The sequence below is a fragment of the Thermobia domestica genome, chromosome 13, assembly GCF_964235325.1.
Source record: "Thermobia domestica chromosome 13, izTheDome1.hap1.1, whole genome shotgun sequence".
NCBI lineage: Eukaryota > Metazoa > Arthropoda > Insecta > Zygentoma > Lepismatidae > Thermobia > Thermobia domestica.
The window spans coordinates 136,635,179-136,660,527 of record NC_137466.1 but is presented as its reverse complement, the minus strand read 5'-3'; the positions used below and the strand labels follow the sequence as shown (position 1 = coordinate 136,660,527).

General features: G+C 34.0%; 1 protein-coding gene across 1 annotated transcript in view; it reads right to left on the bottom strand.

The window, feature by feature from the left end:
- Nucleotides 1–6,485: 6,485 nt before the first annotated feature.
- The window catches only part of LOC145668544 (cathepsin L-like peptidase), a 236,802-nt gene continuing 217,938 nt past the window's right edge, over nt 6,486–25,349 (bottom strand). The window contains exons 8-9 of the transcript XR_014128038.1: nt 8,837–8,935; nt 6,486–6,499 (exon numbers count right to left, since the gene is read on the bottom strand). The gene's annotated coding sequence lies outside the window, so the exon portion shown is untranslated. The remainder of the gene's footprint in view (nt 6,500–8,836; nt 8,936–25,349) is intronic.

The following is a 25,349-nucleotide window of genomic DNA, read 5'->3' as shown; positions in this document are numbered from 1 at the left end:
TCTTCGCGGATTTCAATGAATGTCCTATTTCTTTTACCAGCGCTATAGTCTGCTTCCGTTCATTGCTAAGGCTCTTCTGTGTTTTCTTCAAGCCGATTTTTTCTTCAATCATTTTTCTTCGAGGTTGCTGTTGAACTATCTTATATGTTCTGTAATACATTTTCGCAGTCTTACAAAGTTCCCCATGTTGTTTTGGATGTCTCATTGTTATTATTAATTTTATATTTTTCTTTGCTTCATTGGATGAGATGTTTCTTCCGAGATCCTCTTATCATTCCTTAGAGCTTTAATTTGCATTTATCAGAATATTTGTAATCTTTGTATTAGCTTTTGAAACATTCATTTCTCCTCGAGTGTAGATAACTATTTTTTATTTCAATCTTAAATATGTTACGTTGGTCTTGGAGTATCTTCCATTCTATACATTCCTTTCATCTTATAAACTTACTTCTTCCCAGTTTGAATTTTAGATGCAATTTACGCTTTATCATTAAATGGTCACTTCCTCTATTAAACTTGTTCAGAAAACTATAGTCTTCAAGCACATATCTTCTAATTGTCATGATGTACTCATTTTCTCTTGTCCTTCAATTTGAATGGCTCGATGTCTGTTTTTTTTTTTTTTTTTTTTTTTTTTTTTTTTTGACAAAGGAATTCATAAGTACATCTGTTAGACTTCTACTAGAAACTATCCACGTTTGTTTCCTTCGCCATAACCGTTATTTCTTATTGATTTTTGTTTAGTTCTTTTTGCAGTCTTTATGAAACCTTCCATGATAATTATTTTATTCCATGATAACAGATAATTATTTTATCTGTAGCTAAACTCTCTAATTTCTTTGATTTGCACATATCGGGAACACATGTTTCAATCATTTGTAGTATGTATCTCCGGGAGATTTTGACAAGCCTTGCTACTCGACAAGAGGTATTATCTATCTCGAGAAATTGCTTCTCAGTGTTAATTTGATAAGAAATTCAACATTACCAATCTTGCCACAATTCAATTTAATTAGTTATTCTTCTTCTCTTCTTATTTTGCTTAATCAAAGATATTACAATTCATCTTCGTGTAGCTCCTCTTCCATTTCCTGGAATCTTACTTTTCTGGGATCTTCTGAGATTTTCTGGAATCTTACTGAATCATACTTCTCATCTTGCACTATAAATAGTCAATAGTTTCGGGGATTCTAGGTATGTTATGAAAACTAACAGTAAAGGAAATTTTGATTATGAAATACATATATGTTTTTCAGTGTAAGTATCTTGGTCGTTTGTAATACGAATATTCTTGTCGGTTTTACAATCTCAGTAATGAGTAGCGCCCAATACCATTTTCCAGAGTGTTTCGATTTTATATTATGATTACAAATGGTCAGTGAGAAATTAGGTATTTTAAAATTAAAATATGACCAAATACAAAATAATTAATAAACCAATTTGAAATATAACCTTATGTTACAGTGAATAATCATATTACGCGATTGTATTTTAACTGTGGGGTCACACGTAAGATTAACAAAACAAGTGAAGTGATATGATTTATATTATAAGCTTGCAGTTATTTAAACAATCTATTTGCGTGCGCTTTTTTTTAGCCCAAACCAAAATATACAAGATGCATTAGTGTTATTATCGCATGTCTTACAGTGCTATTTATATTTCTACATCAAAACCAATCTCTTTGAATTAGAGTTCAGCGTCACATTTAGTGCAAGGTTGTATAAGACACGGATCTACAACTTAATGTGGGATCCCAGCCACATGAGCTCCCTGCCAATCGAACAAGGGTCCCCCACGTCAAATAGCTTCGCATATATCAATCATATAGTCACGAAGGAGCTCATATGCAATTATAATAGTTTCACTAACTATAGGCTAAGGTAAATATTGTAAATAGTTGGTGTGATACAGCGAGGCGTAAAGAGAAAGAAAATTTGATGTTCTCCTGAAATAACGAAAGAAAACATCGTTAGTTCAGTTAAAATACCGTATCGATAAAGTTCTGCTGCCGCTACAGTGATCCATAATGCGTAAACGGTATGAAATTGCAATGTGTTCTACATCTCGCGAAGTTTAGGCTACGTATTGTGTTACATGTATGTGTTTGCAACGTGTTCTACACATATCTTAAAGATTCCTTTTTTCTTTTGCAGATTGCGATTTGAACGACAATTGTGACAGTACACTAGAAAGTCCAATGTGTGTGATGGCATGCTAAATCTTGGAAATCACCAGTAACTGTTCAGCGAAAATTCATCAGCAGCACGGAGGAGATCCGTCGTCAATAGCATCCTTAACTAGATAGGACACATTTTTAAAAATAGGTAACGTAATGGACATGCCAGAGAGTGGACGGCCAGATGCGGAGCAATAAATTATGTATAACGTGCAAATTGCATTTCAATGCAGCCCGCACAAATCAGTTCTTCGTGTGTCATGTTAATTGTATGTACCAAAATCAGCCATTCATAAGATCCGCCATAAGCGGTTACATTTTCATGACCATAAAGTGCAACTTAATCAAGCTTTGAAGACAAATAAACTTCCTCAGAGTGCTGTATTTGCTGTTTCCATGATGAACTCAATCCAGCACGACAATCAGTAACCGCATAGGGTGACGTTCTCTGATGAAGCCATATTTTTGTGTCTGGATATGTTAACTGCCATAACGTCATATATGGGATTCAAAACATCCACAGGCCATTCATGAACATGTTCGTGCTGATCCAAAACTTAACGTTTGGTTTGACCTTATGTATGATAGAGGAATGGGTCCTTTTTCTGCTGAGAACATGATTACAAGAGTGACTTACTACGAGATGTTCCATAAGTATCTACTCCTTCAATGTTGGAACTACAGCTAAACATCGCAACACGATAGAGCACCTCCTCATTGGTCGTGATGGACCAATCGCCTGAAACATTTATTCTTTTGTAGTATGTCTACGAAACCTCTGTTTCAGACCTTGCCACACTTCGTACACGTATTGCTGTGGTTCTAGAAAACATTGATACTGCTATGCTGAGCGTGTACGGATGGAATTCAATATCATCTCAATATCCTGAGGGTAACTAGGGGGTCATATGTAGAAGTGCTGTACTTTGCAATAAAACTTTAAGATGTTGTACATGTTCCAAAAAAAACCGCATGTCTCTTTATCATATAGCTTACGAGCAATGTATCAATGTAACGGTAGCAGGACTTTCAAGACACCATATCGCACAAGAAATGGCGTTGATTTGTACACTATTTGGACCGCAACGAAAGAGAGGTACGCCTCCTGACTCTTGACTTCAGCACATAAGGAAGGGATACAGTTACCATCATACTCTGAGTACATTCATCCCAAGGTTTTGGCAGGAATGCATTTTACAAGGATTTAGTGAGCCTTTGGGCTCTTTGGAACAAAAAAAAAAAAAGATCTACTGGAGATCCAACCTGGGCTGTTTTATCGACAACACTGCAGCGGCTTTATCTAGCACTAAATATAACTACGACTAAACACTTAAAAAGGATGTTAAGTAAAATGAGCATAAAGGATTTCTTAGAAATTTTGTTGCAGAGTGACATACAATGCATGACTACAATACTACTGAACTAATCCGTTTAAGAACATCAAACACTAAAACTCAACAGTGTATCTATCCGCTGAATTTATTTTACAAAAAAATGAGTCTTTCGGTAATATTTGGTTAGAACTGAAATTATTATTCCTCTGAATTTGCTTGTAAGTGAAATCAATAATTTATATTTCCTTGTAATTTTCTTATTTTCCAGCAAAATTATGCTAAATGAAATTTAAGAATGTTTCTTATAACTTAATCATACAATACATATGTATCTTAAAAATCTTATTCGTATATTTAAACCATTCCATTTTGCATTCGTTGATATATGTAAAACTTTGTGGGATAGGTCTTATTCTAAACCTAGGACTGAATTAATAATCTACTTAAAAACTGTCATCTGAAGTTGCTTGCAAATGAGATTTCTTTTTGTAATCTTATGTACAGCATTGCCTCTGGAATCCAAACGCCAGAGAATTCAAACATCTTCAAATACGAACGAAAGATTCTAACAAATTTGGCGCGGAATCCGAAGGGTGCTTTGGAATCCGAATGCTCAGCATGTTGTGGATGCTCGGTCTACGTGAAGTTATCATGGAAGATAACACGCCTCTCAACCAATAATCTTTCTTCTTCTCAAGCTTCTAGATGCATCATCAGCATTTCTTTAATGTAGTACAATTTTCTATACTTTTAAATTCTATTTTTTTTAATTTTTACTCAAATTTTATCAATAATACTTGTTAATACTTTACTTTAAATTCTAGTGTACTCAGTGTTAAAATCATGCTGAAAATTCGAGTTCGTGGGACCCAGGAACGAATTCATCCAGTTTTTATCCTTTTAGATGAAAGTTTGTTTGAGAACTAGAACGGGGTTCTGGAGCGAATTAAGTTCAGATTATAAGATGTAACCAGGACTTACGAACGAATTAATCCAATCTTTATCCTTTTAAAATAAAGCACTTGTCTTGAAACTTGAAGGGGGCTTTGGAATGCATAAAGTTTGGATTCCAAGATATCAATGTACGTACTTGTCTCACCTAATTTGTATTTGTGTATGACATATTTGATTTGAGCAATACTTCTTGTTTTATAACCCATCACTTTACTTGGAATTATATTTAACCAGATGTACTTTTAGACTGACTTTCTAAAATACAATGGTTGGTGACTTTCTACTTACCTCTTCTGGTAGGTCTATTCTAGGGTTACGATGGAAGATTGTCTTTCCAATTCTATTTCGTTGTTGAGGATAAGTGAAATTTGTAGTGATTTCTTTCAATTCCTATTAATTGAAATTGAGAAGGAAAATTTTGAATCATAAATTAATTATGCACAAATCTACTAACTTTAAAATTAACAAACATATAGTATAAGTAATTATTTTCAGTTTAACAGTGTATTATCATATTTCTATTATTATTATTATTATTATTATTATTATTAGCTTACATACAAAATACAAGATATTTCTTAAGAATTTAGAAAGAAAATTTGTACTCATGTAAGGTTTCTCAGTATTTAAAAAAACTAAGTGTACAACCTTTATTCAGATTTAAGACTTTATGAAACAGTCCTAACAAAAACAGACCTTTTTCTAATGTTTTAAGGAAGGATAGATTATAATGTTAGCTAAATTATCCTTCTAATAATTAATGCTATCTCTAGTCACATAGTTAAAATGTGATGATATGTATTCTCATTACTTTTTGGTTTAATATAATGTATAACAAATTACTTATCTTCATTTGATTATTTCAGATATACTTTTTTCTAAATGTCATATGTGTTGAAGTGCATAATCTATGCTTGAGTATTTTGATTGTAATTTTGTACTTTGATTTACCTCATGAATTCTATATTGTACTCACATAAGGAACTTTATATTATATATTTAGTTAATTTGTCTGAAAATTTCTATTTGTTTTAGGGTAAACAATGCATATAGGAACACTTTTAAGTTAGTTCAAAGTTAATAACAGTGTTATTGCATCCTATATTGTAGTAACTTCCAACTGGATGTTCTGTGACGTCACAAATTTATGCTCTCATATTCAATAAGCCATATAAGCAGACCAAGAAACTAGTCCGTATAGAAAGCTAGTGGTGACACGCAACGAATAACGTCATTAAATTTGCATACATATATGTCACTCATGGATCCATTGCTACCCCTACACTGCAAACCTTCTATAGTTAAGTCTCCTGTGAAGTTCACTTCTCTTGTTTTCTCCCCCCATATCTCTCAGTTACTGCTCCAAGCATAAAAGTTTGCTCTGACTTAATACATAACTAGTTAGAAATGATTGAGCCAGTGTAAGTGATAGCTTCTCCGAAAGGTAATTACGTTATTCGTTGCTAGAATCTAAATCTTGTAAAGAGATCTACAAGATTAAAAAACCGATTTTCAACATATCAATACTAAGTTTTAATGCTTGAAAGAATAACTGGTGAACTAATACATATAAATTTACTTAACCATACTAAAATTTAATTACAGAGTTTTGAGGCTATAGGCTACTAACATTTGACAAGCTTTCAAATAATTATTTTACGTGGTTCTGAAATAGGTAACCTCTGCACACCAATGATACAAAGTATCTAACGGGCAATAAAAATTGACCGCCCTAAATTTAATTAAAGATTATACGTAGTACAAAAAGAAACCATGTTGTGGATATAATAATATTTATATGAATGATAAAGGTTTCCGTCTAAAGTATTCATAGTTTAGAAAAAGCAATGAAAGAAATTTATATTAATTTTGAATCACTTACTAAATCAGCGTGTTGATTTAAAGCAAGTCTGTATGAGTGCAACCCCTTATCAGCTTCAGCATTATGATTTTCAATTCTTTCCAAGTTCTCTTCCCATATTTCTCTACGGCGTTGCTCTTCTTCAAATGAATATTGTTTTCCATACTTTTCCTAAAATATATTTGATTTTAAAAAGCTATAAATATAGATCATAATATTATAGTAAATGTGTGATTGCTGTTTTCCCCAACATTATCTTTGACTTTTTTATACTTGATTAACAACTACTTAATGACTATGTAAAGTGATAATTAATTTTTGATTACTTATAATATAATAATGCTTCTGGAACTGTTTTCATACTTACTCAGACTTCGACATATACACGTTGTAATGTAGTCAGTATCATGCCCCGGTAAAATTTTACTACCAGATTTGCTGAGGGAAAAAGAAATTGGCAAATACTAAAAGAATCACTAAGTTGTATTGAAACGATGAAAGAATGAGAAAAATAATCTCCGTCTTCTTTGGAGATTAATTAAATAGACAACTACCGTCTAATTTACCATAGATCTAAGTAATCAGTTGAAGATTATAGTAAATAAGTGTTAGAGCAATGAACTACACAATAAGAAGTAATATATATATATATATATATATATATATATATATATATATATATATATATATATATATATATATATATATATATATATATATATATATATATATATAACTCCATAGACAATTTAGAAAAACAAATCTAGCCGCAAGATACGCATGGCAAAAGCTCATATTTTTCCTGGAATTTGTGTTACTCATTATCCAGTAACATCAACGTAAGTTTACAGTTCTTATGACCAATGTATACAGAAGTCAACGTATTTTTCCTTCTCCTGAAAAATTCATAATTTGTCACTTATCCTCCTTTTCAAAATAGTGAATATATATATATATACTTCCACTATATCTATTCCCCCAATAATATTCATTCACTTAGTGTCCATTATGTCTGGAAGAAGTAATCACAACAACAACAACAAAATACACTTAGGACTTTAATTAATTATATTTCCTTCAAATAGTTAAACACACTATATATTTATCTAAGTTTTCCAGTTGTTCTTTAATATACTTCTACTTGTTCATGAAGTATTTAGTATGTTCGATAATAATTTGTGCTCGATTGCTATTGCAGTGTAACAAACAGTTGAACGTCGCGCCGTTTCATGCGGTGGTGCGGACGTTCAATATTCTGCCATAAGATTGATCGCCTGATCTCAATATGAGAACAGTCGTTAGTTGTAACGTAAGTCACGGTGCATAAGATAGTAAACAAGTATATACGTGATGCCATAAAGTGTTATGCATATGGTCAAAACTGGCTTATGCATATAATTTGCGCTCCGTAAATGTCCCACAAATTCATTGTCTGCAGAAACAAAAACGTGTTACAATGTGCCAGGAAGCGTTGCATTTATGCAGTGAAGACCGTGAAATGTGTTTCCTACTACTAGTGACTGGTGATGAGTCCTATAACTATTCTATCATGCCTTGTTTCCATTTTGTACTAATACACAATAACACATTGACCAAGTCTATGTGATAATATGTAAAAAAAAAAAAATTATCACGTACCAGTTTCAACACAATAACTGTGTCTTCATCAGAATTCCACTCCGTATGATGAGTCTGTGTGCTTAATTGATACAGCACAGAAGAAAATCTAATCAGTGGAGTACAAATGCATGAATAGCCCATCTCCAAGAAAGATCAGATAAATGAAAAGGTGTGTGGTTGACGATTCAAATGTAACGAGGAACTGCAACAGGGTGTCTACGAGTGGACCAGCAGCACTTCTACAGAAAGGTTTTCGGCACTTTTCGGAGAACTGCTTGGAAAATGTTAACACTGCATCGAGTTGGGTAGGGTTTACGTGTAACATTTTCCAGCTAGTAACGAATGCTCTCTCACTTTATCATTCGTACTTCAAATCACTATTGAATATCATGTAATACAAGTATATACAATGTAGTAATTCCATTGTAGTACTTTTCTTAATATCTTTCCCCAATTTCATATTGTATGTTCCTCTAGAAATGTCATTCAATGAAAAGCTCCTAAAATCATACATAATTCATCTCACACATTCTTAGCCAATAGGACATAATGTTAAGTACCTTACACAATTAATCGAACATAATGTGTACAATTTATAGTATACTAATTTTCATTCACGTTTACTATATAATACGGCTCGCTACATATGTAAAAATTTGGAATTCTATCTCTCGATAACGTAATTTATTACATAGGTTACGTAATTTATTAGATTGGTTTGGAAAAATGAAAATATCTCAATTTCATCTAATGGATATTCGCTGAACTATCAATGGATTCACATTGACTTTGAGCAACTTGTAAACCAAACGGTGTTATATTCTGTTAGAAGGTATGTACATTAAACAATTAAGGCATGTGTTTCATTCATTATTGATAATTACTTACTTTGTATTCATTCCATGCAAGATCATGCTTGTGATGAATTTTGCTGCTAACGAAATTTGTAAGCCATACAGATAGCAGGAAAATGTAAACTCCAGTCATCTAAAAACATGCACAATTCAGAGAATTTAATAAATTCAAATTGACGTTAACATAAATTCAAGAACAAAGACATGTGTTATAATGCAAAATAAATTTGATTCTATGCTAAGAATAATGTGAACTGATACTTCATTTTCTATTCTATTTTCACATTAATTTGCAACATAAAATCTCTATTATAAACACTCATAGCAGTACTATTAATCATTATAGCAATATCATGATTCTAGTGAATGAAGTACCACTAAAATAATAGGTATGAAAACAAAAGTGTGAATGAGTAAAAAATTATCAATATATGAATGCTTGAGATCAATTTCTGGAAATTAAGTTACGATTAAAAATTGTCTAAATAAGATGCGTGAATATATATATATATGATGTTTGGAATAAAATAATTATAACATATTTGGAGTATAACCCTTGACTATTTTGTTGAAACCAACGATATTATATAAAGGTAATCAAGAAAGTTCTATACCTTTTCACCCACAACCTTCGAACATCGATATGTCACCTAAGACATACCTGTAAGATCAAAACTAGTCCCCATCAGCACCGGCCTTCTGCCAACGTTCTGGAAGACCATGGATTCCATCGCGGTAGAATTTGGTGAGCCGTGAAGCGAAAAAGGTACCAAGTGCAGTTTGCACCTCTTTTAGGAATTTGAACTGGCATCATCTAAGGTGATTGACCAAGGTATGGAACAGGTGAAAATCAGACGGTGCAATATCCGGGGTGTATGGCGGATGCCACAGTGTTTCCCATCCAAGGCATAGAATAGTATCCTAATATCCCGGGTCATCCTTACCACGTGGGCCTTAGCGTTGTCCTGCAACAGGAAGCTCCCTTTGCGGTTCAGAAGTGCTGGCTTCACAGTTTTGAGTTTCTTTTTCGAACGCGGCTCAAGTGCTGACAGTACACAGTTACATTGATACTCTGACCAGGTGGTAGCAGTTCCCGATACACGATGTTACAAGCAGTTCACCAAACACACAGGAGAACCTTCTTCTGGTGCAGTGCTGGTTTCAGCTGTTTTGGAACCGGTTCAGTGGATGCTAACCACGATGACGCCGCCGTGGAGCTTCGTACAGGACCCACTTCTCATCACATGTCAATACCCTGTCAAGAAATGTCTCGTTCCTCAGACGAGACAGCAAAAAGAAATACAGATGTCTGCTCACGTTGCCTTCTGGCCTGAAATCAAATCATATGGGACCCATCGACCCAACTTGTAGTGTTTTCCAAGTTGATGGAGGCCCTGCCGAATGGTTTCTTGTTAAACTTGTTAAACACCACTTCACTGTCCTTGTAGTCACTACACACTCACTAAAGGCTTAGCGTATCTTTCACTCCGCTGCAGCGGCGTTTGACCCCAGTTTGAACTCGTACATCATACACGCCCTTATGACGCTCTCTGGAGGTTCCATGTTCACTCTGCCCTTACGCAAGTTCAGGTTGTAATTGAACTGCCACTACCAGGTATTATCTTGGATATTCCCATACCAAGAACTGACCTTCGCTTTATCTCCATTCACATTTAACTTACGGGGTGAGGTCTAATTTAATATAGACCTCCACAAAAAGCGACAGAACTCTTTTGGTTATCTTTATAAACTGACATGCTAAGCATTTAAATTGTAACATTACATTGTAGCGAACAAATACATTAAGACCTCACTTTGTTGTATGAATTCAATAATAAAAACTAGCATAGACCTTGGACTGATTTAAACGTTTCCGATTGATTGCACATACATCAGTTTCTCCTAAAAGTCCTTATACAGTCACCGTACCCTACAGAATCGAATGCAGTAACTATCCAACTAACTGTGCTGACTACTATTTGGCAGATAGCATTGCGTTACGAACTTTCGAAAACCACTATATTTTGTTTCACACAATTAGTTTCCTTAGGCAATGTTTTCAAGCTATGTAATATGTATTCTATCTTCTTCATTTCTTCCCTAAGATTACCACTCTTTTTCTTAGTTGTAGGCTTTTCGCTTCTGACAGCCTATTAGAATATACTTATCCGTCATAGTTTGTCCTTAATCAGAACTATGTAAATGGATTTAAACGCTTACGTGTTGTAAGCACTGTTTGGTTAAACTGAATGAGGAATGCCGTACTACAACATAATGTGATAGAATCAAAAATCAGAAATCAAATATTAATTGAATCATTCATGTTATAAATATATGTATTTTACTGTATTCTGTGTATAGATTAGAATTATGTTCCTCATCTAACTCATTGTATGGAAAAAACTTTCCAACTAAACTACTATATTAGCCGAAAAAGACACAATTAATTACTAAAGGAATAAAGTCAATCTACCAACTAATTGAATCACATTTAAATATCTCTACGTAACCAGCTGAAGAATGAGCTTACAGATTAAACGTACCTTGAACAATTCAACCAAAACCACTCGGACACACACACTTTGCTCTGCTTGGGATTAGTAAATTCTGCTCCTTTTATACATGAACTCAATACGATAACAAATAATTTATTATTAGAAGATACGACTTGAGAAAAGTACTAAAAACGAGAAATAAATTAATTCTGAATGTAAGAGCAACGTAAATTCGAAACATGTCAATTACAAATGCAATATCAGTCACGAAGTACTTGATTAGATAGAGATTTGCTCTTATTTGGTATATCCTTATCAAGATACTAACTGAGGGTATGACACATTCGTCATGAAAATTGTTAAATTGTCTGTGAGCAAGGTAAGAGACCTATATGGCTTGATGATTTACAATACACGTGGTAGATATCACTACGTCAAAACAATGAATACTGTGAAATGTAGAAACTAGTTCAGGTAGATTAAAGCAGTATCAAATCTACATAATAAACCAAATTTCTTACTGTTTGATTAAAGAAAATTAATAGAACAATGGAGCTCATGTTCAAATCTTCCTGCCGAAATGTATCTTGGACAATGTGAGGCTTGGCATTTTCGTCTAGTCATCATAAGACTTCACAAATATCAGTGCTGGTCATCAAATGGGGGAATAGAATGTCATGATACATCCCCGCATAAAATGGCAATTTACTTCTCTTCCAAATTTAAAACCTAAAAGGAAGTACCACTAAATGATGCTGTATTTCATAGTAGCAAGAGATTTTTTAAAAAGCTCCATTGACCTACTTTTATTCAGTTTCACAAAAATCGAGGAATTTTAACGGTTTTTCGAAATGTACTTTCTAAAAAGAGGAGGGAGCTAATTCCCTCCATTGTTATATACTGGTTTCAAACCCAAATAGTATGGATTGTGGTAAAGTATCATAGGAGGTACGTACATGCAAATTGAACCGAATGTTCAATCAAAGGACATGAGTTTTATAAAAGCTATCATAGAACATTTCTTATGTCGCTGGGATGTGACAATTAAATTCACTAACTCATTTTTGAATTGATTAAAACTTAATCAATAGATATGATTGCAAATCCTAAGAAAAATATACCATTTCATTTATTTTTACTATTATTATAATAATTATATTTATTTCCTTTTTAAACGTAACGTAACTGTAACGTAATTTCTAAATGTGGAGGGGCAAATTCAAGCTTTAGCTCTTGGCCACAAACACTGAAGATAATTGAGATATCTCAAAGGAGATGTATGCCAAGCTATTTGCAAAAGTTACTTTCTATCACATCATTCACACGAGCGTTAGCGAAACTTGTATTATTCGACTCGATTGGCATTTGTGTGTCTGTTCTACGATAACTCTTTCAAAACTTAACCAATTTTCATGTAACTTGGTATGCGCCTTCCTCCTACTTGCAGAAATAATCCTGTTGTTAGAAAGTGCAATCAATCAAGTATAAGGGAGGAAAAGTAGATAAATCAACCCATATTATTTATACAAGTTTACACACGAATATGCAAGACAATTCTCCAAAATAAGTTAGATAAAAGAATTTCGATTATGATAAAACTTAACATATAATTTCTTTATGTCATTGGAAATATCCTCTCAGATTCGGGTTAGAGTCTAGTAAGAATGACAATGTTAACTCACACATCACCGTTCAAGTTAAAATAAAATCATGTTTCACAATAATTTTCGTTAAAATTTGTTCGATTTTGCCATAATATGTCTCACACTTCCTTTGCGGCTTCCTGATCAAGTCCTCTGGAGGAAATTAAAATTATTTAAGACTAAAGTAGTGGATTTACCATCCTAGTCCTCATCACCAGCACCACTACCGATTCTTTTTAAAGTTCAATGATATATTGCCTAAAATTCATTCGGTTTGATACAATGTAATATACATTTTGTTTTACTTTTCCGTAATCACGAGTACTTCTAATTAAAATGAATTAAGAATGAGCCGTGAATTCAGCCCCCTTCATGTATTATGGGTTACTCTCTCTCCAATTAAAATAATGTGTTCCTCGATAATTTTCCTTACAACTGTTCGATTTTAATGTAATATGTTATAGTGTATTTTCTTCAAGACGTCTCAAACATTCACCTTACATGCAGCTGAAATCAGTAAAGCATAACGTAGTGGTATAACATCTTTCTCTACATTGTGTGTTTGTGTGTGTGTGTGTTGCACAATAGCTTACATAATACTCATTCAGTTTTGATACAATATTATGTATATTATCTTTAATTTTTTTCTAAGAATTTCTATTACTTTCAGTTGAAGTGAGTCAATAATGAGGTATGCAATTTTCCCAATTTTACATAACATATTTTCCAAAATATGTATCAATCATACTCAGATTTTACAAAACATTGTATTCGTGTATGTTTATAGAACATCATATTCTAAACAATTCATTGTTTTATAGGAAATTAGAAATTTACTCCTATAGTTTTGGCTTGGAATTAGTGATAGTTTAATTTTAAAAACTTCGAAGCTGGAGGGAGATAACCTTTTTTTTATCAGCTTGGCTTATTTCAAAAGCAACCATTGGTAATGATTGGGATGCTCCGCAGAAAATATGCAAAATGCTTTAGCAAAATACGTGTAGAATAATTTTTACATAGTTTATACAGAATTTTTTGTGTGTTTGCAAAATTGACTATTATATATTCAAGTGCAAATTTTAGGCTCAGTGGTATCACTGAGTGCCACTGGCTCAGTGGTAGAACGTTCACCTAGGGTGTCTGGGGTCCTTAGTTCGATCAACATGATATGGATTTTACACCCTTTTTTCTTTATTCTTGATAGACTTCAATCCCAAAGAGTAGAATTATTTCAAAAGTTTCATTAAAATCGAATACAATTTAAAAGAGTTACCGTAGAACAGACTGATAGATACACAAACGCTAGGTCGTATGGTAGAAGCTCATTACTCTCACTTCAATAGACCTTAAAACAACAAGATAAATAGATTCATTGAGTGGAATGTTAATGTAGATGTCAGTATCGTAGCTATTGAGAATTATGACGATGAGTAAATTTGGTTAATTTGCATTCATTCTGTAACTAAACATAACAACTGCCTTCCTTAGAAAAATAGTCTTAATGGATTTTAAAATATTCGACCCTTTAATTCGATCATCGTCTTTACGCACGTGCCGTAAGAAGCCGACAATGGCTACCTACCTCCAATGTAAGGCGTTTCATCTAACACTATGGAAACAAAATTTAGTTTTTTTTTTAATTTCTTAAAAAGGTCATTCATGTCATTAACAGCATGAATTAGACTTTTGTAATATCGCTGTATGCCCCTCTAAGTACGGATGCAATTTCAAAATATTTATCTAATACAAGATCCTACCATTCTAAACGATTCAGTCCCTATGCAACTTTTAAATTTAAAATATAATCCCTTTGGTCGTGATAGGGATCAAGCTCTTGTTTGTCGTAGAAACATGTTACCTCAATTAAACGATTTAAGATTTCTCTCTGTCTGTTCCCTTTTTGATTATGGAAAGTATTGCTTTGTAATATGTTACTCAGGCAGTAATCTGCCCTTGGTTTTCTACATTATATATATATCTACAATGCATTAAATATAACTTCCAAATTTTATTATGTGCTTTGGCTGATTTTATAAGTTCAGTTTTTTTTAAAAAAAAAATATCTACATTAATCCATCTACCAGAAAAAGAAACTACTAATAATTACTCTTGAGAACAAACCACAAGGCTAGCTAAACAGTTTTGATAAACGCTTACGTCCCATAAAAGCAATTGTGAAATTCATAATTGGAACAGTTAAAGTGCGTGGTATAGGATCCATTTCTCTTAGTATCTTCAACTATGCAATTTAATAGCGAAGGGCAGGACCGAAGCTTAAATAAATAACAAGATACGCAATTCACATATCACAACAGATCAATATCTAAACTTTTCTGAAAATATTTCTCTTAGCAGCTGCTCCTTCTATCATATTTTAGTCCATTTCCACTGACAAAGGAAAAGTCTCTGTGGCATTTGAACTGAAGACCTGACGACTCAGAATCCCGCGTTCTGTCAGTGAACTAGCATGAACACACATACAAACTCATCCTGAAGAAGAATAACTTTGCATTTTCGCTGTTCGTTGAAAACAATGCTCATATCCGTTGAAAATGTATTAAACTTGGAATATTCCGAACTCCAGAGTCTCGATGTAGAGTGTTTGAACACACTTAATCGAAAATGGCAATGAAATTATTTGAATTTCCTTTAATGAGTTAGTGAAAGTGTGGATCTATATGGTTTCTTTCCTACAACCCTGTCCAATTTGTATATCGTTTTTGATAATATGTCGTTTTCACTTTCTACATTTGGGAAGTTCTCAAACTCTGAAATTTCGACATTCTGGAATTTGGAAATTGAATTAATGACTTTCCAATGCCACATATTGTACCACCAATGGTTCTAGTACAGGATATTCGACAAAACCTCAGATTGTAGGTGTTTAAATAAATACAATTACGTATGTCTCTCACGTAAAGTGTGAAGAGAAGTGCTAATAATTTCAAAAGAGTATGACAAACAGCTAAACTCAAATTATACAATATATCATCATCATCATCATAGGTGTTCTGCCCGTATTGGCAGGTCACTCGCCGCAGCTGAGAAGCTTCCAAGCTCCACAGTCCTCCGCTAACCTCTTCTACGTTCATGCTACGGAGCATGGATACATTAAAAAAAAACAATATGTAGTGTATTTTACTCTGCACAACTGCGATCATGCATTAGACGAATAAAATGAGTCCATAATAATTCACAACTTTAGCAATGAATAAAATAAAAGGGCCACATACAAATGTCTCATATTTAGGTTGAATATGATACTACTCGTATTTTTAAGAACATAAATCCCATGCTGTAATGAGTATAATAGGAAGTAACTATTGTTTGACAAATAACTACAGATATATATATATATATATATATTTACATCTGCTTATGCTTATGACATCAAATATGATACGAAGCTTTCTGGCATCCAGTGGAAAGCTTGGAGTATATTAATATTTGTTTGCATATATTGTTATTGTAGACTGTTCCCATAATGACCATCGACTTCGATTTTATAAAATTTGAGAGAGAAATTTAACTTTTTATTTTATGGTCAATTTGAAGGCATTTTATTACACTGTCATTAAGAAACCCATATACATCATCTTACGAATCAATCATTATGGAAGAATTGCATGTGTAGGTTGCAGCAGTGGTACCAATCTTTGAAAGTTTCATTAACAACTATTCTTTTTTTCTTTTTTTAATTGATGTTCTGAGTAATTGCGCGTTCTGTGTAAAGGTGCAATAAGATTCTCTCTCTCTTTCTGTTTCCAGCTACCGGCATAGGCATATGGGAACTACCAGATATACTTTCGTGTGTACATAAGTTAGTGTGTGTGTGTAGCGGGGTCGGGGGTATGAATTATTTATTACGATCACTTAGTGGAACTTACCGTAACATTCCGCACGATAACTTTTGAACGAATGCGAATTTTTTAATTCTGTTTTTTGAAATAGATAAATAGAGTAATTATCTCGAGGAAGTTTGTTAACGAAGATTATTTAGTCAACAGAAAGTGGTGCAAATGAGCCATTTCCGGTTTCAACGTTGATCACTGTAGAGCACATACTGTAATAGATAGCGACAAACGGTTGTCGGCAATCGATTAAACGTTTCAAGGACAACTCCCATATTCATTCTTAACACTATAGTAAAACTTAAGTGGTATAAATGAGTCATTTCCGGTTTTATTGTTGATCACTATAGAGCAAAAACGGTAAAAGATAGCAAGAAGCAATTTTCGGCAATCGATAAAGCGTGTCAAGGATAACTTTCATCTTCATCATTAACATCCTAGTAAAACCGGAAGCAGTAGAAATTAACTGTAATTTCCGACTTCAAATTAATCTACATAGGGAGATAGGGAGAAGCTGTTTTGGGAAATCAGTTTAGCGTTGTGGGAATATATATCGTTTCCTCTCTTAAACTTTTAAATAAACCGGGAGTGGCAAAACCCAACTACTTCCGGTTTTAGTGTTGATCACAATAGATTAGAAACCGTAATAAATAGCGAGAAGCTGTTTTCAGTAATAAATTAAGTGTTCCAAGAATTTTCTAATTCGATTTTAATTTTTCTACTCAAACCGGAAGTGACAGAAATCAATCACTCCCAGTTTAAGCATTGAGTGTTATAGAATATATAGCGAAAGGGGAATAGAATGGAAAATTTATTAAGTGCCCAAGAGTGTATTCCATCTCGACAGTAATCACTCTACTCAACTAGGAAGTAAAAAAAAATATACTACAACTTCTGATTTCCAAATCAATTGAGAAAATATTACGTAAATCTTTACTGTTTTTACTATTAGGATTACGTAGTGAAACTTGTAACATCATAATGTTTGTACATACGTCCGTCCGTTACTCCGTACGATGACATTTGGACGGATGCGAATTTTTAAATTGTTTTTGCAATAGAAAGATACAATGATTATCTCGGGGAAGTTCTTTAATAGAGAAGATTCACCAACCGGAAGTGGTAGAAATATGTCATTTCCGGTTTTAATGTTGATCATTATAGAACAAAAACGGTAATAGATAGGGAAAAGCGGTTCTTGGCAATCGATCACACGTTTCATAGCCAACTCTCATCTTCATTCTTAATAGTATAATAAAACCGGAAGAGGTACGAATAAGCCATCGAGAATGGACAATCGAAAAAGCGTTTCAAGATTAATCTACGTCTTCACCCTTAGCACTCTAGTAAAACATGAACTGGTACAAATGAACCATTTCCGGTTTTAACGTTGATCACTATAAAGAGAAAAGGGTAATAGATAGTAAGAGGTAGTTTTCGGCAATCGATAAATAGTTTCAAGAATAACCTTCTTCTTCATAATTAACACCTTAGTGAAAAAGATGTGGCAGAAATTACCTATAACTTCCGGTTTCAATTTAATCTATATAGTGCGAAAACTATAAGTTATAGAAACTGTTTTTGGGAACTAATTTAGCGTTGTAGGAACAGGTATCATCTCTATTAAACTTCTAATCGAACCGGAAGTAGCAAAACCCAACTACTTCCGGTTTTAGTGTTGATTGCTATAGATTAGAAACTAACTAGCGATAAGCTGTTTTCTGTAATCAACTAAGTGTCCTAAGATTATGTTCTATCTCGACTCTAATCTTTCTACTAAAACTTGAAGTGGTAGAAATCAATCGCTTCCGGTTATAACATTGAACGTTATAGAATGGATAGCGAGAAGGCTTTTTTGGTAATTCATTAAGTGCTCCAAGAGTATATTCCATCCCGGCAGTGATCCCTTTACTTAAATCGGAAGTGAAATAAATATATTAGAGCTTCTGGTTCCCAAACCACTACACAAAATATAACATGATCCTCTTTAAGATTTTATTATTATTAGGATCACGTAGTGGAACTTGTAATATCGTAATGTTAGTACGTACGTGTACATACGTCCGTTACTTCGAAAGATAACATTTGAAAGGATGCGAATTTTCTATTATTATTATTATTATTATTATTATTATTATTATTATTATTATTATTTTCAATAAATAGATAGTGAGATTTCCTCGAGAGAGTTCATAAATAGAAATGATTCTACAAACAAAATGGTAGAAATGATTTTTTTTTCAGGTTTTAACGTTGATCAATAAAAAACAAAAACGATAATGGACAGCGAAAAACGGTTCTGGGCAATCGATTATACGTTTCAAGGGAATCTCTATTCTTATTCTTAACATTCTAGTAGAACTGGAAATGGTAGAAATGAGCCATTTCCGATTTTAACACTCATTACTATAGAGCAAAAACGATAATAGATAAAGAGAAGATGTTTCTGGCAATCAATTAAACTTTTCAAGGACAACCTTCTTCACATTTAACAAGCTAGTAAATTCTGAAAGTAACAGAATTGAGCCATTTCCTGTTTCAACGTTGATCACTATAGAGCGAAAACGATAATATATAGTAAGAAGCATTTTTCGACAATCTATAAAGCGTTCCAGGAGTAACTTTCATCTTCGTACTTAACACCCTAGTAAAAAGGAAGTGTAGAAATCACCTATAACTTCCGGTTTCAATTTAATTTACGTAGAGCATAAACTATAAGATATAGGGAGAAGCAGTTTTATGGAATCAATTTAACGTTGTGGGAACAGGTAAGTTATTATCTTTCTTAAACTCCAAACCTGAAGTAGCAAAACCCAACTACTTCCGGTTTTAGTGTTGATCGCAATAGATTAGAAAAGATAACAGATAAGGAGAAGCGGTTTTCTATAATCATTTAGTGTCCCAAGAATATATTCTATCTCGACTCTAACCTTTATACTAAAAGCAGAAGTGGCATATATCAATCACTTCCGGTTATAAATTGAATGTTATAGATTGGAGAGCTAGAAGGGATTTTATGTAATTCATTAAGTACCGCAAGAGTGTATTCCATCTCGACAGTAATCTCTGTATTAATACCAGAACTGAAAGAAATACGATACAAATTCCGGTATCCATATTAATGGAGAACATATTACATAAAATCCTCTTTACGGTTTTTACTAGAGTTTATTTTTAAATTAAATACTAGCCGGATGTTCACTAAATTTTGTGAAATAGTAGCCCATTCCTTAAGAAATAAGTACTGGCATATTCTGTGGTCAAACTCGGCCAAGAACAGGGTGGACGCGGGTTGCGTTTCATACCTTATTTCTCGATAACTACTTAATTAGCCAGCAGCATTTTCTTGATAACTATTGGCCGAATCGGAACAAAATTCGGTGGTGGGCAGCCCTCAACCTAATTAAGATCTCTACATTTGCTGGTCGAGTTTGGCCAAGTTTTGGGCTTGATTTGCGTGTGGTAATTTATTTCTCGGTAAACTCTTGTCAGATCCAATCTGAAGGATTTGCCATTACAGAAAGCCGCTCGTAACTATTTATCCATTTTGCTTTATAGTGTTCAACGTGAAACCGGAAATGCTTTATTTCTACCACTTTCGGTTGGTAACGAAAGGAGATGAAAAATATTCTTGAAATGCTTAATCGATTGCCGAAAACCGTTTTTGTTTTATAGTGGTCAACGTTAAAACTTGGAAAAGGTTGATTTTTACCACTTTCGTTTTATGGATCACTTCAATTAACTAGCTCCTCCGAAATACTTACTCTACACATAGTTTGCAAAAAATAAATAAATAAATAAAATAAAATAAAAATTTGCTTTCTTTCAAGAGCTATCGTGCGCAGTAACTTAGTCGCAGCAGCTATCGTGGTCTGTTATTATTATTATTATTATTATTATTATTATTATTATTATTATTATTATTATTATTATTATTAAGTATTCTACCTGCTGGCAGGTACTGGGACTAATGGGAGATGTGAGTGTGATTGTGTGTTTTCTTAGGTTCTGGTCTGGAAATTCTTCTTTCACCTTTCTCGGTCTTCAGCTTCCTCTTTTTATTCCCAATATTTGATACCATTTTTCAAATCATCGACCAACTGCATTCTTCTTCTTACTATTCCTTTCTTACATTTCATCTCTTACTTTCAACTTTTCTCTTCCTCAGTGGGTTGAGAAAAGCTAATACGTTTTAATCTGGTTCCTTATAATTATTACCAGACTGCAGTTTCCTGTTTCTATTTTTGAATACTATTTTAAAAAAAATTGAATTATTATTATTATTATTATTATTATTATTATTATTATTATTATTATTATTATTATTATTATTATTATTATTATCGCGTCTATGTTCTGTTATTCTTTTAACTGTTAGAGGAAAGGTTTATTTTTTCTACAGTCTCACTTTATCTATAATGTTCCTTCGGTATTGTACTTCAAGAGTCACCTCCATTAATTTTAAAATATTTTTCCTTCATATTTATGTAACACTTGATTTAATTCCAACTAAACTTGATATGTCTTACTATCTGGAAAGAAATACGCGGGAGGGTAAGGAACCCCTAGCATCCCAAGGAGAGGGGATGGGAGAGCTGACATTTTAAAATAATTGTAATGATCAGTATTCGCGTTGAATCCATAGTTTTCGGGTGAGTCGCTGATATGGATAATGACTGTTTCCATGCCGTTCAAGTTCATCGATGAAGAATCGGGAAGAGGGACATTTTAAAAGTAATCGAAAATGACGGATATTAAAGGCGAATCCATAGTTCTCATTAGTGCTAAGACGAATAACGGTACTTTTCATACAATTTAAAAAGAAGTTAGAATAAAACTTTTGAATTTAATTAATGAAAACTTGTGCATTAAGAAAAACTAGACTATTTGCCATCCAATGTTGTAGGTGCGACTGTAGAGTTTTTTATTATTATTATGTTTAAAGTATACTTTTAAATAGCACCACGACATGGGAGGGAAAGAGATTGAGAAATTTCTGGCCTTTTCGACATATTCTTAAACGTTTATAAAGATTTTATTAAGATTTGCTTATAATTTTAATTTATGTTTGTTTCTTATAATGCAAGTACATACAACTTGTAAGATGTCAATATAACTTAATTTTGAAGAGACTAAAAAATGGTGACGCCATTTCCGGTGTTCTAGTAACTAGTACGCGCGCCTTTCGTGCACGTAGATGCACGTTCGATTCCCAGTGGGAGTCTCTTACAAAATTTGGACGATTACTGTGTTTGAGTTTCATCATACTCTTTGAGTGTACGTCTCATATAATCTCGATGCAAAAATGGAATTCTAAACTGAAATAATTAACTAACTCGAAACCGATGAGAGTTCAAAACTCAAGGTTTCGGCAGAAAACTAGCACAAAACTTTGGAATAGAAAAAGTATCAAGTATCCAGTTGGAGGGGGAGGGAAAGGATGGGAACACGGACATAAGACCATAAAACACATTATTGAAATGGCAGTCAGTGATGATTACAGAGGTGGCTCTTGGGCCTAGAGCTTCGAAATTCCCTCTAGGGCATTTCCCGAGCATGCTCAATCTGAGTTACCAGAATTTTCACAATACTGTATTCACCCATCGTTTATTCAATCCCCCCGCACTGGAAAATCTGAAATGATCATTGTCTCCTATCGTGCTCAATATGAATTACATGTATTTTTGCCGTACTGCTTTTCACCTATAGTGTAATTAAATTCTTCCACGAGAAAATCTGTAATCAACACTCAGGAACGTAGCCAGGGTGTCCGGACTCCCCTTCGAGACCAGAAATGAAAAAAAAAATAAGGAAGGAAAAAACAAAATGAAATGACAAAAAGAAGGATCAGCGTTAAAAATTAAAAAGGAAACTACAGGAAGCTTTTGCTTACTCTTTCTTATGAGGAGATTTGTATTACTTGCAATATGGTGGCGAGGTAAGCGAGGTATTCTGGAAGAGTCAGAGAATTTGAAAAATCAAGAAAAGTTACGGAATTCTCAGAATTCCTGCTACTAGTCAGGGAGATTTCAAGCTTTCGAAAACGTAAGTGCCGTTGTGTAGCAGCGTGGACATTTTTAATCATAACTTTTCGTCATCGCATCCTTGCAGTATCAAATATGTCATTTCAAGGACAATTTTCTGTTGCTCCTTTAACCTGTCATTTGGAACCGATAGTAGTTGAGGAATAATAAAAACAAAAGTTCTGTTGAAAGAAATTTCTGTTAGCATTTGATTCAACAGAGAAAGGAACGCATATATTGTAAAACTAGTTGAATATACACATGCTTCGCACAGGGGCTGTATGTGGAAGTCAACGCCTGTGGGAGTATCACCATTGATCTCAGCGACCGCGAAAACTATGGATTTGATACTAATATCGGTCATTTTGGGATATTTTTACATGCTTCGGTATCCACCCCTCGCTGACTCCCGGCCCGCATACTTGCAAGTCATCGTTAATGGAAGTGTCACCATCGATTTCAGCGACCGCGAAAACTATGGATTTGACACTAATATCGGTCATTTTGGATTACTTTTGTATGTCTTGGTATCTCACCCCCCTTCGGTGACCCCCGGCCCGGAGCCGAATAGCGTGAATTTGGAAGTTAATGCGACTGGAGTTTCACCATTGATTTCAGCGACCGCGAAAATAAGAATTCGACATTAATAGCTCAAGTGGTAGAACGTTGACTTCGCATTCGGGAGGTCGTGGCTTCGAATCCCGCTGCCTACCATCCTGACTGAAGTTTTCCAGGGTTTCCCTCAGTTCTACCAGGCAAATGCAGGGATGGCACCTACTAAACTGGCCCTGGGCGATACCTTCCCAAATCCTTTCCATTGTTAATGTTGTTGGATATTCAATGCAAAATGGCGTCTGAGCTGTATCTGGTGATTGTTAAATAAATAAATAGTAAAATATCGGTCATTTTCTACTACTTTTACATGTCCCGGTAAACGCCCCCCTGAGACCCCCTGGTTCGAATTTCGACAGAAACGTTTACTCTGGTCTGGAGCCTTGACCAAGGTATTCGTGAATAAAATTTGGTAACGCTCGGTCAATTTGTCTGGTTCCCAAGCCGGTTCCGGTAAAAGACCCCTGAGACCCCACTGCTTCGAAATTTGAAAAAATCGCATGCGTCTTGATCTGGGTCCTGGGCCCTGACCAAAATTTGGTAACTCTCGGTCCACTCGTCTGGTCCCCAGGCCGCACACAGACAGAGAAAAACACACAAACTCTTTATTTTATTTATATTAGAAGATAGTTTACAAGACAGTATTCAGTATGTACTTTTTATAATAATTGAGGTCATAATAAAAGGAAAATTGTTATATTTGAATAAACAGGAGAAGAACGTAAATATTGCAATATCTTTTTCAATATTTTTTCTATTATTTTGCTCGAAATTTCTTCATAGTTTGTTATTAAAATACTTGCCAACATATCCTCATTTTGTCCTAACAAACCCATATATGTTGATAGTAAAATAGTTTAGATTGATCGAGGTACTGGGTCTTCAGAATTTCATGTCACTCCCCCTCACCGTTACGAAATGTTGGCTAAACGAACCAATATATGTTCCAGTAATATAGTTTAGAGTGATCGAGCCCCTCTTATGATGACCACAGTATTTCATGTCACGGACCCCCCCCCCTTCACGAAATCCTGGCTACGTGCCTGCAACACTGTCAGTAGCTACGTCCTCGACTAATATACATTTACCAGTACAGCTTTATTTTCGTATTTTTTTCAACAGTTAACGAATTTAAAACCGTATTATAATTCAAAGTACTTATCATATTTTTATCGCAAAACAAGAATATGTAGTTAACTTCTTAAATACTTCGCTCGGCAGGAACTCGTTCAGCGCGTGCAACAAGCAAAAACAACATGCTTGGCGTCTCACAAATGACAAAGGACAAAAAAGAAAAGAAAAGCAGCAAGGCAGTGCCTTATCGCAGTCAGAGCTGACAACATAGTTTCGGTCGTCACTTATGCCAATAGACCTACAAGCGGTGTACAAGAGTTATACAGTTACCATATACGTTGTGCCACAGTAGCGCTACAGGCGGAATGTGCACGAACTACAAATGAATATGTTTCTTACAAGTATCAATCACTGTTGAACCCTCTTTACATTCTACAGATCAATTTTTCTCCCACTTTTTAACCTTGACAAACAGAAGTACCAGGCTTTCCGAGTTCAAAACCATAACCTGTTTGTGTACAGAGTACGTTTTCAGTTCTTCGAACGACTCTGCGCGCGAAGAACAGGGGTGATGATCGGGCTACCGAATACGGCAGTCAGAAACACCCGGTTGCAACTTTAAATGTAAAATACAAATATAGAGCCTTGACAATGCCGTGAGGATGAATATATATATATATATATATATATATAGATAGATAGATAGATAGATAGATAGATAGATAGATAGATAGATAGATAGATAGATAGATAGATAGATAGATAGATAGATATAGATAGATATAGATATAGATATAGATATATATTGACAATATGGCCTTGTGTCCATCTTGAATAAAGAAAAACACA